Below are 17,276 nucleotides of genomic sequence, written 5' to 3'. Positions count from 1 at the left end.
GATCACTATTATTTATAGTTATAATCCTCCTGGGACTGGCATTGTGGCACAGCAGCTTAAAGCCCTGGCCTGAAGAACTGGCATACCATATGGGCACTGGTTTGAGTCCCAGTTTCTCTACTTCCAATCCAACTCTCTTTAATGCATCTGGGAAGGCAAAAGAGGATGACTCAAGTCCTTAGGCCCCTGTACCCACATGGGAGACCCAGAAGAAGCTCCTGGCTCTGGAATTTGGATCAGCTCAGCTCCAGTCATTGTGGCCATTTGATGAGTGAACCAAAGGATGGGAGACTTCTCGTTCCCTCAGTCTCTACTTCTCTCTGTAACTCTGTGTTTCAAATAAATAAAATAAATCTTTAAAAAAAAGAAAGGACTGGCACTGTGGCAAGTGGGAAAAGTCACCGCCTGCAGTTCCAGCATCCCATATGGGCACCATTTTGAGTCCCAGCTGTTCCACTTCTGATCCAGCTCTAAGCTATGGCCTGGGAAGGCAGTGAAAGATGACCCGGGTCTTGGAATCTTTCACCTGCACTGAACACCCAGAAGAGGTTCCTGGCACCTCGCTTTGGACTAGTGCAACTCCAACTTGGCCATTTGGAGAGTGAACAAGCAGATGGAAGACATTTTTTCTCTGTCTCTCCCTCTATCTATAACTCTGCCCTCAAATAAATAAAATATTTTAAAAACAAAATTCAAAAAAAAAAAACCACAAAGGAACAACCAGAGTATCTTATAACCCTTCCTTGTGAAAATATAAATAAAAATATTACATAACATTGTCATGGCTTATTTATAGATTTAAATCTTTTATATCCTATGGCATATCCATTTCAACTACCATTCTAAGATGCTACATCATCCATTATAGAAAAACAACTACACCCTAATAATTTTATTCTTAACTAGCTCTTGAATTCCTTACATTATTCCACCTATGTTAACAACCAAATTAACCCATAAAAAGAACTACAGATGCCCAAGAAGCAGATTTAATTGTGTTTTGTTATTTATATTTTATTATTCAAATATTAATTGCCCATTCATATTACAAATTATATACATAGAATAGATGAAATTAACAACCCCTCTTAACCATAAAGATACAAGACACCAACAATACTGAAGCTCTGAATATACAGATGCGAGGACTTAACCATGGGCTCTTTATATAATGCATAAAAGATTTGAAACCAGGAGAATAATTATTTCATACAGTAGATAATAGAACTGTCATACCTATATAAATACCAATCCATATATTACTTTCATCTGAAGATGGCTTACACCCATAAGCTGACACACCATTTGATCTAAAAACAAATTCCATCCCAAGATGCTTGCATGAAGCAACCTTCACATCTACTCCACTTGGTCTATACTATGACAATGCTCTGACATGTGTGGGTCCATATCTCCATGTCTGCAAACCAGGACCACGAAAACACTTCAAAAACTGACAAATATCTGTGTTACATCTTTATGAATCTAAGTAACATCAATTTAATATTGAATGCAAAATATTTCTGTAATGAAATGCCACAGTTAGACACACCAATGTAATGAATTAGTATGATCTCAAATTAACAGTATTTATTTATCCAACTAAAATTCTCTAGATACACTTTACCCACAAACCTACATCAAAATATATTGAATCACCAAAGATTAAATTCCATAAGAAACAAAATGAATAAAAGATTATTCACCTTTTTTGTTATCCCTACAATAACAAGATTACACACTGTAATTATCATCTTATCCCCTAACATTTTATTCCCATCTCCCATCTGCCCAGCCAACAATCAATTCATCTACCTTCAACAGTGATGGGTACAACTCATTCTTAAATAACTATCCACAACACTGAAAGACAAGCCAGGTCTCTAGAATTAATCTCATATTCTGTGATTCAAAAAATTGACTAGGACAGTTACCTTGTACATGCTCACACACAACTCAATTACTTATTAGCACTAGCTTTCACGCCTCAAGCAGAAGCAGTAATTACTGGCCTCTGCCCTAAAATAAAAGCATCATTAGCCATTTCCTCCCTCAAGATGCATCTGTCTCATTTATTCCTTTGACAGTTTTTGAAAGTATTTACCTATTTATTAAGCATTAGCCCTAGCCACCCAATTAACATTGATGGTAAGAAGCAAAAGTGTCCCTATATGATCTTCAACTATGATTACCAGAAGCCCATGTAGAGGCCTCTATTGCCAGGTCAATATTCTAGGAGGCTATGGCATAATATGAGTCACTACAATCTTAGATCACTTATAATGACTACAGAGCCTATTCACTTTTGAAGATCCCTATGAGGAAAATCATAACAAGCTCCATCTCGCTCTGTCAAACACATCTAGATTCACTAATCACTTTTTCATTAGTGAGCCACATTAACATTGGTAATTGTGAGAGTTCTTATTGAAACATCATGAAAATTTACAAGATCTACAGCTCTAACACTGGCCCATGGCCTAATAACATCAATATTATTTTGTCTTGCAAACTATCACAGGCAAACTTCACTCTTTGCCCAAGGACTACAAAACAATTTCACCTCTAGCAGCAGCATGATGAACCCCAGCAAACCTAACTCACTCAACCTCAGGGCCAATCATTAATTTAATCAGGTGGCTGTATACATTGTCATCATTCTCATGGTCCAAACTTACTACCATCCTAACAGAGACTAACCGGTGAATTAACACTGAACTCGGCCTATTAATCACAACACCTCAAGGAAAATTTATATATCATATCAATAATATCCCTCTTTGATTCATACGAATAAATAACTCATTCTCCATCACCTTCCCTACTATCAGCCAATTTTCAAATCATTTTAGGATGCATATTTTTTTAAAATATTTTATTTATTTATTTATTTTTGAGAGGTAGAGTTACAGACAGTGAGAGGAACAGAGAGAAAGGTCTTCCATCCATGGTTCACTCCCCTAATGGCTGCAACGAACAGAGCTGCCGATCCAAAGCCAGGAGCCAGGTGCTTCTTCCTGGTCTCCCATATGGGTGCAGGGGCCCAAAGACTTGGGCCATTGTCTACTGCTTTCCCAGGCCACAGCACAGAGCTGGATTGGAAGAGGAGCAGCCAGGACTAGAACCAGCGCCCATATGTGATGCTGGTGCTTCAGGCAGAGGATTAACCTACTGCACACCGCAAGGAGAGCCCAGGACAGCAGGAGGATTCCCAGCACGGGGCGGGCATCGTGACCCCAACTCAACAGAAGAGCGAGACCCCCCCCACCGCCATATAGGTGCTTCCTCCGGGGTCCACCTGACCACACCAGGCACCCTCAGTGCGCACGCCCTGGGGGACTGCCCAAACCCCGGGCCACGAGGGTCTGCGCGGCTGCTCCGCTCCCTCCTCAGAGACCAAGGCCGCCAGGCGGCGTCTCCACAGGAGCCCTGCCCGGCTGGGGCTGTTCCCAGAGGAGCCACGCAGACGCCGTCACGACGCACGCACGCCCGGGGTCCTCGCTCTCCCTTCCCGGCTGCCCGCTCCGGGACGGCCTCAGGGCCCCGACGGCGCCGCTCCGGCCGCGGACACCAAGACTCGCCAGGCCTGAGGAGCCGGCGAGGACGGCGCCGCGCGGACGCGGGAAAGTTCTCCGGCCCGGGCCGAACCTGCGCCCTCACCTGGCGCACGACCCGCGGGCCCGCCCTTCCTGCCTGCGTCCCCCGCTGCCGCTGGCCACTTGTCCGGGGATCAGGGCTGGAGCCCTGGACGCCCGTCAGGCAACCGCGCAACCCCGGACAGAAGAGCAGAAAGCCGGGCTTCGCGGAGAAAATGGCGGAGAGAGCAGAGCCCCTTTTATAGCCCTAGTAGTGGGGTGGGGACTCCTGGGAGGCAGACTCTGATTGGACAGCGAGCAAGGGCACCAACCAATCATAAAACGAATACTATAAAAAAGACAGCCAGGAACCAGGAAGCGTTTGGCGGTGCTCAGGCCAGGCCGGCGACGGTTTAATGCAGTGTGGGACACAATGTCGTGATCCTTGAAGGTCTTGACCTGGATGGAACGTGAGGAGGGATGGGGGAGGGCGGCGAGCGTTACCCGCAGGCTCTGTCTTCCGTGGCTCTGGAGGATGAAACTACAGCGGGAAAGATGGCGCAGAGGGGAAATCAGAATTTGTCCTTTGGCCGAGTGACTGTCAGGGGTTCCATAAGGACCCAGGTTCTCGGGGCCAGGATCTGACACAGGATAACCCCGTGCAAGGACAGAGGTGGTGGGGACTCCCCTGGCGGGGCTGAGCTGGGTGGAGTGGAGGAGGCGCTAAGAACCGACCACCAATCAGACGCAGCGCTGGGGGTGGAGTGCAGAGAGGAGGGTGCGCTGGGGTGGGTGGGTTAGGAGAGCCTTTCTGTTCCTCATCAACCGTCCGGATATTTGTGCAGGGAACCCCAGGGGCCCTGGGGGCATTCAGAGGACACAAAGCGGCTCACCTGTGCCTCTGCCCCTCACTAGAGGGAAGCAGGCACAGGTATCAGCCTAAGGGCTCTAGGGGTTGCTCTGGGGGGGGGGGGTGTTGTAGATAAGGTGTAGGATACTGGAGACCAGGACTGACCCCGTGTGAGGGGGGCACTGGTGATGCAGGGGAGGAAGGGCAGGCAGCCAAGGGTGGGAAGGGGAGGGTTCTGGCCCAGGTGGAGGGTGGGTTTTTTGGGGGGAGAGGTGATGCTAGCTGCACAGACACGGGATGTCCACACTGAGCTCAGCCCCAAGCTGAGCGACTTCTGAGCTTCTCTGTAATTCTGGAGAAGGAGATGACCCAGCTCAGGCAGAGGGCAAATGGGTCATTTCACACTTGTGATCCTGGAAGGGGGAGGGGACAAGCACAGAGAACAAAGAAGGAAATTCCTGAATGGTCACCATCAGGACACTCAAGGTTCCTTTTACTACTTTAACCTCAGGACTCTATCACTCACCCGACACCCTATCCTGCACCCAACAAATGAATGTCAGCTCTAACCCTCCGACAGGTGCCCAGCCCTAGCCGCCCCCAGCCATGTCCCGTCCCTTCTCGAACCTTCAGGCCCGGCCTCCAGGTTGCCCTGCAGGATATAAAAGCGGTCGCCAGGGGGCGCCCTGCACCCAGGTGGAAGTCATCTGGCCACTGTGGCTCGCAGCGGGGGGGGGGGGGGAGGGGAGGTGAGGATCACACCTCCTGCGGGTTAGAAGCCCGGCCTTGGCCTTGTCGGGGTCCTGCCGGCTCCTTTCCACCCGTGCTACCTGGCAGCCACGGGCAGGGCGGCGGTCCCACGGGCAGCCGAAGGGGTCTCAGAAGCTCTGGGCACAGCCTCGCTCCCACGCCGCCTGGAGCAGCAGGCACTGTGATGCCTCCCGCAGCAGTCGCACCCCGGCCACTCCGTGCGCACCCCTGCTGCCCAGGCTCCTGCGGATCGGGAAATCCCTGTGGCCAGAATCCCTGTGCCGCCATCGGCCATATGTGGCCGCCTTCGTGGGGAGGACAGGTGTCCGCGTGTCCATCACAGCAGATTCAGCAGCAGTGACAGAGACCAACAAGGATGCCGACCGGGTTACCTGTGTGCCCAGCGCAGATCCGTGTCTGGAACCTCTGCACTCCACAGTATTCATAGACACTGGAATAACTCGCTTAAACGTAACTATGGATCAGGATTTTCATTAACATATAATTATTATTTCCATTGTTAGCACTCGTGCACACACACGCACACCCCACGCCAGCTGCCCCGCGTGCATTCGGCTCCAGGTCCATGCACCTGCTGCGACTGGGGAGATCTCACCGAGGCTTCGCGCGTCTCGCAGCCCCTCTCCCAGGTGGGCAGAGGGCATTTGTCCACCGCCGGGACCCCCGCACCACTGGGCCAGGCCACGTGCGGACTTTGGGAGGGGCCCAGGGTGAGGCCCCGCTTACCCCTTGCGGGCGGCCGACGACACTCGTGTGTCCACATCGTGGCCGCCTGCCCTGCCCCTGGGGTGCACGGAGAGAGACTCAGGGACAGTGGAGGCCAACTCTATATATGGGACTACGCGCGGCTACAGCAGAACCAGGGGCCGCCCCACGCGCTTCCAAGTCGGGCCCAGCCATGCGCAACCGAGGGCGCAGACTCAGAAATGTGTGGAGTCTGCCCGCAGGCTCCCCACGCACACGCGCGGGAGCCCCCGTTAACCACCCCCCGTTAACCACCCCTCACACGGAGCCCGGCTGCTGCTTCCCCCAGGGGAGGGACTCAGAAATGCACGCGTCCTGGAATACCTGATGCCGGGGTCCCGAGACAACCTAGGAGCCAGGAAATGGGGTTCACAGCCCCAGATCAAGTCCAATCTCCGGCGAACAGGTGTGGAGCTCATTCTCTGGCATGGCTGGAGTGATCCTGCGGGTAATGCCGGGCTCCTGGAACTGCTCCCAGGCGCTGTGACCCCAGCACAGTGTTCTCCAGATTCCGAGCCCGACCCCGGGGGCAGGGCTGGCCTAGGACACGCCCGCCCGCAGCCGCTCCAGCCAGCGCTCCTCTGGAACATGTCCAGGGCCGCCCCGCAGCTCTCCCGCACCGCGCGCTCCGTTTGGGCCCGCAGCGCCGCCAGGCGGGCGGGCTGGGCGATGGCGCCCAGGGCCGCGGTGCACTCCTGCCGCACCGTGGGGCTCTCGGCCCGGCGCGCCAGGGTGGCCGCTCATGCTGCAGCTGGCCCGGCACGTAGCCCACCTCGTGGTGGACAGGGCGCGGCCTCCTCGCCGCCGGCGCTGCGCAGGGCAAACCGGGCGCGGCAGGGGTCCAAGAATGGCCAGGCCTCGTGCAGCAGCGCCTCTCGCAGCCCCCAAGTCGCGCTCCTCGGCGGGCAGCGCGGGGTCCACCAAGAGGTAGGGCCCGGCCACAGGCTCCGCGCCGCGCTGGGGCCACTGCAGACGCCCACGGCCAGCTGGCCTGTCTCGGCCACCTCGGTCACGGGTCCGTGGAATACTGCTTCAGGAGCTCCAGGACCTTGGGGTCCCCGAGGGCCCCCAGGGCCTCCCTGCAAAGAACGGCCCCCGAGCTCGCGGGGCCGGAAGCTGAGGCTCAAATGGTTCACTGCAAGCCTGAGAGCATCTAGGCCTTGGAATGGCACCCGCGGTGTCTGGGGACTGTCAGTGCAGGCTCAGCTCTGCTTTCTACACATCCCTGCTCCTTGTTTACAGAGAAGACAGGGACACTGGAGGAGCTTCCTGCGTTGTCTGGTGTTACAGGAAGCAGGCTTTGGTGCTGAGTGTTTTTAAATGGCTATGAAAGCAACACTGAATGGAGAGTCTTTTCATGCAGGGACATGTAATTAAGACTGGAATGAGTGTAGGGCTATCGGCAGAGGGAGAAACTGGATTTGATTAAGTGGCTCTTTCACCGCCCCATGATCTATTCTTTGAGTGTTTTTAAAAAGTGGAAAGGTCATTTTGCTGCATTTCCCCATTCTTGTTTTTAAGGAACAACAGATCCCAAACCCTACAAATGGCTTGTATTGGATTTTACATTTGAATGAAAGATTGTTAAATATGAAAAAAAACACACAAGAACATTAAACAAAACAAAATGGGTAAACTAACAATGTAAAAGGTTGTCAAAGGTATGAGACAGCCCAAACTATCTCACAATGTTGGTGAGAGGTTAAAACAGTTCACACTTTTTGGAAAAGGATCTGGTAGTTTCTAAAAATGTAAATCCAAACCTGTAAAATCCATCTACCAATTATATTCCCTAGTATGTATTCCAGAGAAAGTTAAAAAATTACAGAAAGTCTTAACACAAGTGCATAGCAGTTTTGTTGATAATAACCAAAAACTGGAAAGAGTCTAAGTTCTGGGAATATACTAAGGAGTAACAATAAAGTATTTGTAAATGAACATGGAAAAATCTGAAAAATAAGGAAATCAGACAGAAAAAGCTATGTAATATATTACTCCATTTATATGAAACTATACATAAAACTAATCCCTGCTCATAAAAGTAAAGTCATAGCAGTTATTGGCATGAGGTGAGCAAAGGTAAGGATGAAAGCGAATAATCCAAAGAGAACACCCTGGGATAGTGGTGATCTCCAATATTTTATAAAGAAAAGTAAGAACCAATGACCAAGTGGGGCTTATCTCAGGAATCCAACATTGGTTTAGGATTAAGAAAATGCACAATGTAATTCAACACATTAACAGAGTGAACAAGGGAAATTGTATACTAAAAGCCTATGACCAGACCAATAGATATATCAGAATTATATGTACTTATGGATAAATTTAATATGGGAATCATCTGTATACTGAAAACTAAGATGTTGCTGAAAGATAGTTCAGGAAAATTAAGAGATTTTATCATGCTCACAGTTTAGAGCCTTGATATTTAAGGATTGCAAATTCTTTTTAAAATAATCTATAGAGGGGCCAAAGGTGTGGCATAGTGGTAAAACCACTGCCTGCAGAGCCGGCATCCCATGTGGGTGCTGGTTTGAGTCCCAGCTGCTGCACTTCTGATCTAGCTCTCTGCTGTGGCCTGGGAAAGCAATGGAAGATGGCCCAAACCTTTGGGCCCTTGCACCCACATAGGAAACCTGGAAGAAACTCCTGGCTTTTGCTGCCAACTGGAGAGTGAACAAGCAGATGGAAGATCTCTCTCTGCCTCACCTTCTTTCTGTGTAACTCTTTCAAATAAAGAAATAAATGTTTTTTAAAAAATAAAGTGATCTATAGATTCTAAGCAACACCCAACAAAATCTCATCAATTTTTTTTTTGACAGGCAGAGTGGATAGTGAGAGAGAGACAGACAGAGAGAAAGGTCTTCCTTTTTGCCGTTGGTTCACCCTCCAATGGCCACCGCTGCCAGCGCATCTTGCTGATCTGAAGCCAGGAGCCAGGTGCTTCTCCTGGTCTCCCATGCGGGTGCAGGGCCCAAGCACTTGGGCCATCCTCCACTGCCTTCCCAGGCCATAGCAGAGAGCTGGCCCAGAAGAGGGGCAACTGGGATAGAATCCAGTGCCCCGACTGGGACTAGAACCTGGTGTGCCAGCACCGCAAGGTGGAGGATTAGCCTGTTAAGCCATGGCTCTGGCCTCATCAATTTCTTTTTTAAAAGCTTTATTTATTTGAAAGGCAGTGAGAGAGTGAGTGAGCGAGAGAGAAATTCTAACTGCTCATTAGCTCTTTATCCTTCCGGCTATCTACATGGTTGGCAGTGGACTGCAGGGACGGGAACTGTGTGTTACTGTGTATCTCTGGTGGCCCTTGTGGCGTCTTCCTGGTTGTGGTTAGCCCGGCTCCAGGCGGCCTATACAGACATCACTATCATCGCTGGTTCTGGAGTTTCTGTAACAATTACTGGAGCAGGACATGCTTGTGCTGGAGCGGTTTTATTCCATGGACCTGAAGATTCTTCTATACCACCACCGCCACCTCCACCTTCTTCCCAGTTATCACCTGGATCTTCTCTCATTATCATCATCTTCCTTTTCACTTATCTGCATTGCCTGAACTCGGAGGCCACTATAATCCACCTCTTTTTGCTCAAACTCTTTCCATTTGTCTTCATCTTTTGTCACGGCCTTGGTGGCAGCCCCTGCACCCAAGGTGCTGCTGTCTCCCAGCCCAGCACCCTCACCCACCCCGCTGCTGATTCCACTGCTCTGCTGCTCCTGCCAGGGCTGCCCTCCACACCGGTGGTGCTCCCCGCAGGCTGCTCTGCTCCTCCTCTTTCTTCTTGTCCCTTTTGGCAACGAAGTTGTCCAGACTCCCCTCCTCCGTCTCAGCAGGGGCCATGGCTTCCTTGGCCTGGATGGGTGGGGCCAGAGCAAGGGCTCCAGGTTGGATCTGTGCTCATGCGACCAGGCATGGCACAGCCCCAGCCCTGCGGGGTCCCTGAGGCATGGGCAGCAGGGTGCCCAGCTCCCACTGCATGCTGAAGAGTGCTGGGTCCAATCATGCAAGTTCAATTCATGCTAACTATCAAAGAAAATGAAGCATTTTTCATCATTCAAACTATGGTTTTCACACTGCAATTTTTCTATCTTAAAATACAAACATATTTATCATTGTGTCACACTTGTCAACAGTGATCAGGACAATGACATGCTGTATTAGTCTGCAGTAGGTTAAGATTGATGAATATATTCAATTTCTAAAATGTCCATTTTTATAGTATTTCTAAGCCTCAGAAAACATTCTTGCTATATTTTATTTTATCATCAAAAGAAAAAGGTATCTTTACTTTTCTAGCCACCACATATAATTGTTCAGTGTTATTCATGTACAATATGTTTTAAAGTATAATTTAAATATTAAATATATTTAAATAGTATAAAATCTTTAAATTTTAGAGGGCTATTTATGCATAATATATATGAAATTAATATTTAAATCTGCAAAATTTCAAAACATAGTTTAAATTAAATTAATTACAGAAGGGTTCTGATATGTATACACTAGCTAACAGAACCAGAATCCCATATAGGCCCTGGTTTAAGTTCTGGCTGCTCCACTTCCAGTCAATCTCCCTGTTCATGGCATGGGAAAGCAGTGGAAGAGGCCCAAGTACTTGAGCCACTGAAACCAACATGGGAGACCCAGATTGACTCCTGGCTGCTGGCATTGGCTTGGCCATGCCTTGGCCATTGAGCTACTTGGGGAGTGAAGCAGTGGATGGAAGACCTCTGTCTCTCTTTCCTCTCTGTGTAACTGCCTTTCAAATGAAAGAAATATTTAAAAATATTTTAAAATAACTTTAATTCTATTTACTTTAGCAAGATCATATACTAACACACCCCATCTGCTGTTTTACTTCAGGGAGTCTCAGCATTGCTAATCAAGACCATAACAGTTATGACTTCACATATGTAAAAGTGGCTATTATAGAAAAATAAAAATGGTAACAAGTACTGAACCAGATGTGGAGGAAAGAAAATATATAAAACTGTTTGTGGGAATGTAAAATGGAAAACATTAGGGCACCTATGGAAAATCTATACTAAATTCCTACAAAATATGAATAAGGGATAGATATTTTAACACTTCTATTCAACAATGTAATGGAACATTGTGCTAAAGAAATCACACACACAAAAGAAAAAAACTCCAGATGGCATACAAAAGAGCAAACATGACTTGTAACATCTAAGACACATTTGCAAGCAAAAGACATTTGCAAGCAAAAGACTAAAATCCCTAAGTAAAACTCAGTGATGTTCAGAATATGAAATAAAGATATAAGCATCAATCATATTTCTGTACAGTAGCAATGAACATCATGAAAATACAATTAGCATTAGCATTCAATGTAGCGTCAAAGTGAAAATATTTCTAAGAAATTTAAAAAACTGCATTTTATACTAGAAAAAGATATAAGAACACACAATTTTTAAAACAAAACAGTGATTTCAGTAAGACATTTAAATTTTAATACAGCAAAAATATGATTACAATAAGTCATTGGGAATGCAAACAAATCTTGGGAAATAGATCAATTCATATACAGTAAAGTGACTGATTCAGCCATAGATAAATGTTGCCAGGGACATGGAGAGCATGGAACCCTCATACACTTCTAGTGCAGCCACTATGGACAATAATTCAGCAGTTTATCAGCGTGTCCTACATGGGACTGTTTATCGCCTCAGTAGTTTATCTCCCAGGTATGCCACTAAAAGATACAAAATCCACATTCCAATAAAGGCTCACTGGAGCAATACTTATGAAAGCCAAATATGAAAGCAACCCAAATACTAATGTGTAAGAAAAATAATGTGCAGTATATCTTTTATAATGGCATACTATTTGGCAATACACATCAATTAAGAAACAAAAGACCACAATAATAATGAAAGTCAAAATATTTTAAGAAAGAGAGGAAATCAGAAGCAAACTGCACACACATTAGCATATCCAAAAGAATGGCCTTTAGATTAATGCCTGTCTGGGGCTACTGATGGACGAGGAGTTATTATAAACAATATGAAGAATTTGGTAATTAATGAAAATGCATTTATATTAGACTGTGCTTATGATCATAGAACTCCCAAAATCTGACAAAGCATGGAATACTCACTTGAAACATCATGGCTGGGCAGAGAGATTCCTGACTTTGGACTTCATAGAAGAAACTGAAGACAAACAAACATGACAAGGTTTTACATACTCTGCTCATTTTGGTTCAAAAATATTTAAGGCCATAAACACCTTACCATTCAATGGACAATGTTTAGTATGAAAGAACTATCATTTAAGAAATTTTTGCACCAAAATTAACTTAACATTTAATTCCATATTTCTTATTGGATATTGCAGACAGCTCCAGACACTTCTCCAGTGGCGCAGGACCCACTCCCACAGGCGCCTGGAGAGGAGCTAGGCCTCCAGATCGTGGTCCAGAGGGTCACTCCACTGCCGCAGGGTCCCCTGCACCCGCGTCCTGTCGCAGCCCCAACCTGACTTGTCCCTCTGGTGGCCACAGCTCCGCCTGTACCCGTGGAAGACGCAGGGGTAGCAGGAGCCCAGCAGGCCGGGTTGTTGGCGCTCACTTCCGCAGCGCCCACAGCCATGGCTCAGCTCATTCACACACTTGCACTGCAGGTGGGCGGTGTGGGGCCGCCCGCGTCCTCCGTGTAGATGACCCGCAGGACGCGGGAGCTGCCCAAGCTCTTCTCCTCCCCCTTCTCGGCCGCCTGGACGTGGGCCAGCTTGACGAGGGCGCTGTTCCTGTAGCCGGGCGTCTGGGCGCGGCTGAGGGCCTCGGTGGGGAGGGAGACGCGGAGCTTCTTGAAGGAGGCGGCCAGGGGGCCCTCGGCCTTGGTCCTGTGGAGGAAGAGCGGCCCCTCCTTCAGCGGCAGCGCCTGCGAGCTCAGAGCCGGCTGCAGGTGCAGCTCCTCCTGCTCCTCCATGTCCCGAGCTTGGTGATGAGGTCCCTCAGCGGCCCACGCCCGGCGCACTGCGGGCTGCAGAGGCTCCATCCACGCCTCCTCGGCCCTGGGCGCCAGCGTGTCCATGCTGACCGCTTTCTGAACGGCCTGGGCCAGAGGAGCAGGGTGCGACCGGTACCGGCGTCCGCGTGCCGCTCCCGCAGCGGGAAGAGCTTCGGCGACATGATGGCCGGAGAGAAGAAGCGCACACACAGGAAGCTGGTGGCGGCGAGGAGCGGCAGGTTCTCCTGCTGGGCGCTGGGGAAGCGCTCACACACCAGCATGCGCAGGAAGTGCGGGAGGAAGGTGGCGCGGCCACGGCGGGGCATGCGCGAACCGAGCGACAGCGTGCGCTCAGCAGCGCCCTCAGGTGGGCGCGCAGCGTCTGTGCACCCTGCTCCAGCACCTCAGCATCTGAGGGCGGTGCACTCCGGAGCGCCTTATGTCCTTAACTTCCACCTTGCTGGGGTCCAGCTCCGCGTACTTCTTCTTTTCAAACACCCTGTCAAGGATGGGGCCCAGCACGGCGTGCAGATACCGCACCCCGCCACCTTCAGAAAAGACTCCATGGAGTTTGAGGCCAGAGAGTTTCTGCAAAAGAGGCAACATTACATAATAATTCCATATATTGTAATTCCATGTACACTTAAAGAAATACTTCATTTTTCTTACATGAAAAAATTTAAAAATGTATTTAGCATCAATTTAAGATAAAGTGTTACCTCCTAAGTGCTCCACTTAGGGATTTAATGTACAGTAATACTCTCCAAATGGGGTCAACTTCAGGAGCAACATGTATGAACAAGGAAAATACACTACTAATAAGAAATAACTTTATGTCAAACTTTCTAACAAAGCAAAAGAGAAAAGAAAGTGTTGCTTTTATCACATGCAGGAATAAATAAACCAGGTTTGATCATCATTGCTATTTCCAAGATTCTGTGTCACTAAAATGTATTTTGGAAGGTGTCACTATGAGAGAAAGCTTTCGTATTGATGACAGTAGATTTTTCAGTGCATATTACACAATTACAAAGTGTTGTATTAAGCATTGCTCCTGTGTTAAACCATTGTTAATCCTCACAGTTCTGTGAGGTAGGTAACATATTAGGCATCTTGTAAAGGAAGTAACTAAGGGCCGGCGCCGTGGCTTCACAGGCTAATCCTCCACCTTGTGGCGCCAGTACACCGGGTTCTAGTCCTGGTTGGGGCGCCAGATTCTATCCCAGTTGCCCCTCTTCCAGGCCAGCTCTCTGCTATGGCCCGGGAAGGCAGTGGAGGATGGCCCAAGTCCTTGGGCCCTGCACCCGCATGGGAGACCAGGAGAAGCACCTGGCTCCTGGCTTCAGATCAGCGTGATGCGCCGGCCGCAGCGGCCATTGGAGGGTGAACCAACGGCAAAAAGGAAGACCTTTCTCTCTGTCTCTCTCTCACTATCCACTCTGCCTGTCCAAAAAAAAGGGGGGGGCACAAGGGTTATGACCTCAGAGATGTAAAAATGGCTATTATACAAAAATAAACATGATAACTAGTATTGAACCAGATGTGGGGGAAAGGAAATATATAGAATTGTTTGTGGGAATGTAAAATGGAAAACACTATGGTGGTGTCTCAAACAAAATTAAAAATGGAACTAGCAAAAGACAAAGCTTTCCCACTACTGGAAATACATCCAAAGGAACTAGAATCACTATCTAAAAGATAACCTGGGGGTTGGCACCCTGGCTCAGTGGGTTAATCCTCTGCCTGTTGTGTCAGCATCCCATATAGGTCCCGGTCTGGTCCCGGCTGCTCCTCTTCCAATCCAGCTCTCTACTATGGTCTGGGAAACCATAGGAGGATGGCCCAAGTGCTTGGGCCCCTGCACCTGCATGGGAGACTGGGAGGAAGCACCTGGCTCCTGGCTTTGTATCCACACAGCTCTGGCCATAGAGGCCATTTGGGGGGGGGTGAATCAATAAAGGGAAGAGTTTTCTTTCTCTCTTACTCTCTTTCTCTCTCTCATTGTAACTCTACCTCTCAACTAAATAAATAAAATCTTAAAAAAATAAAAAGGTACATTTGTTCATGTGAGCATTATTCAGAAGACAAGAACAGGATATGAAAATAGCCACACAGTCAACAGATGAATACAGAAAACATGATACACACACACACCATGAATCACATTCAATACTAAAAAATATGTTCTTTTGTCACAACATGGATCCAAATGTATGGATGTGGATATCAGAATGCTTGAAGTAAGGCATAGAAAGATAAATACCACATGTTGTCACTTACATGAGGAATCTAAGAACATCAAACTGAAGCATAAAACAGAATAGTGGTTACCAGGGGCTGAGAATGAAGGAAATAAGATGGTAGTTTAAGGACACATATTTGCAGTTAGGAGATAAATTAACTCCTTGAGACCTAACACACAGTGCAGTATATTGAATATAAATACAGTATTAGATGGTCACAATTTGTTAAGATCTTAAGTACTCTTCTAAAAACAAATAATCTGAAAGATTGGTTGATTGTCCTATCATTAAATAACGTATATGTACAAGGAGACACAAAAAGGTTAAAAATATGATAAAAATGTGAATTTTCCACAAACCTGAAGTCCCCTCACAAAGAAGTTTGTGAAAAATGGGATTACAAGATATCATGAATTTTCCATAATATTTTAAAAGTCCTCTCACATATCAAAATATCAGGTCACAGAATCTAAGTATATACAAATTTTATATCTCAATTATACTCAAATATTCTTGAAAAAGTACCCTATATTAAATTATAAATTATAAATAATTTAGGAATCTAGACTTGTATCTTTGGGATTGGGAAGGTTATCAGGGAACAGAAACAATTTTTAAGGCACTCATAAATGTGACTAGCTAAAATGTCTATTTTGAGAGTTCAAAGGCAGATGATCACCTGTCAAGATAATGTGTAAGGTCTAAGATGACTTCCAAGTACCAAATTACAGTGGCCTCCTGCCCCTCTAACACTTTGACAAAAACCTTGAGCCGAATACCCTGTTTTGTTTTTAATTTCCCAGGTCTATGACACTTATGTCAGCAACATAAAGTGAGGTCAGAACCCCAGAAAGAGCTATGCTGAGAGGCCAAGGTCCAGGACTGAGTCACTGATTCCGACATCTTTGGGAAACTGGGGGAGTCAGGTCACCCTGGGAAGAACTGAGCACCCCATGAACAACAGCCCCTCGCCTGCATAGACCCCATCACACAGCCCGCTTTCTCCCTAGCGACTACCTGGTCCCCACTCACTATCGGGAAGACGCGAGGCTGCCGCCACGCAGCTGCCCAGAGACGACTCCCGGGCTCCTGGGCCCACAAGTCCCTGCCAGGAAGGGACAGGACTCCTGGGGTCCGGTGCCAGCCCAGCCCCGACCCTGTGGACAGAGGGGCTGAGGGCAGTGCTGGGCCGGCAGCGAGACGGGGCCACAGACTCCAGAGCCCTCCCCGCCTTCCCCATCTCTGCACGCCCGCCCTGCACTCACCTTCTCATGGCTTCTGAGGGGTGCGGAATCCTGTGGGGAAAGACCCTCGGAGGACGGGGGACGAACCTCCCAGAAGCTCGGCCTCCTCCTCAGACCTCTCTCTGCTGCAGAACTGGACGACGATTATGGCGTCAAGATCCTGCGCGATTACGTAGCATTTATTCTACCGCTCCTGATTGGACAGATCAGATAACCATGAGCACGTACTACGTCACAAAGGATGCAACCAATCACCATCCTCCACAGCGCTGACGTGCAAGATGGGAAAAAATAAGGGGGAGACCTGGGTTCAGTACAGAAACTTCATTCTCCAGGGCTCCGCCCTGCCTGCAGTGGGAGGGCTTTTCACCCCTGGTCCTGCCTCCTGCTGGGCGCCCTCCTGCTCCCTGGTCCCTGTCACTCAGAGGATCCTACCTGGAGGTTGCAGGACCCTGCTTCAGGTCAGTTACAGTCTACTGGCTGTGTACTGGCATCTGAGCCTTCCTTTTCCATTGTATATGTGACATGTTTTTCTGTTGAGACATTTGTGATTTTTAAATATTGCTTTAAAGAATGTTTAACGACATCATATAATTTCATCATTTCCCTTTCTTTTGCCATTTTTTTCATTTGCCTACTGTCCTTAAATATTATTTTCTGTTTGTTATTGCTTGTATGTGTGTGTGTGTGTGTGTATCTATCTTTCCATGAATCTCATTTATCAGTTGTATTTGTTTTTATATTTCATGGATTAGCCCTGTATATAATCATCCAATATATTCATATGTGACTGCTCAGAAATTGACTTCAACACCTTAGAATTTCTTTTTTGCTGTTAAACTTCACTGACTATTCCTGCAGTAGAAAGATGAAGAGA

The 17,276-nt window shown here is 47.8% G+C and overlaps 2 pseudogenes; both read right to left on the bottom strand.

Annotated features, from left to right (window-relative positions):
• Nucleotides 1-9,148: 9,148 nt before the first annotated feature.
• On the bottom strand, nucleotides 9,149-9,778 carry LOC133746973 (protein CDV3 homolog; annotated as a pseudogene).
• Nucleotides 9,779-9,957: 179 nt separating this feature from the next.
• Nucleotides 9,958-16,395, bottom strand: LOC133746972 (ras GTPase-activating protein 4-like; annotated as a pseudogene).
• Between the last annotated feature and the right edge of the window lie 881 nt (nucleotides 16,396-17,276).

The sequence above is a fragment of the Lepus europaeus genome, chromosome 18, assembly GCF_033115175.1.
Source record: "Lepus europaeus isolate LE1 chromosome 18, mLepTim1.pri, whole genome shotgun sequence".
Classification (NCBI taxonomy): domain Eukaryota; kingdom Metazoa; phylum Chordata; class Mammalia; order Lagomorpha; family Leporidae; genus Lepus; species Lepus europaeus.
The sequence above is the reverse complement of the archived record's forward strand: the minus strand, read 5'-3'. Positions and strand labels throughout refer to the sequence as shown.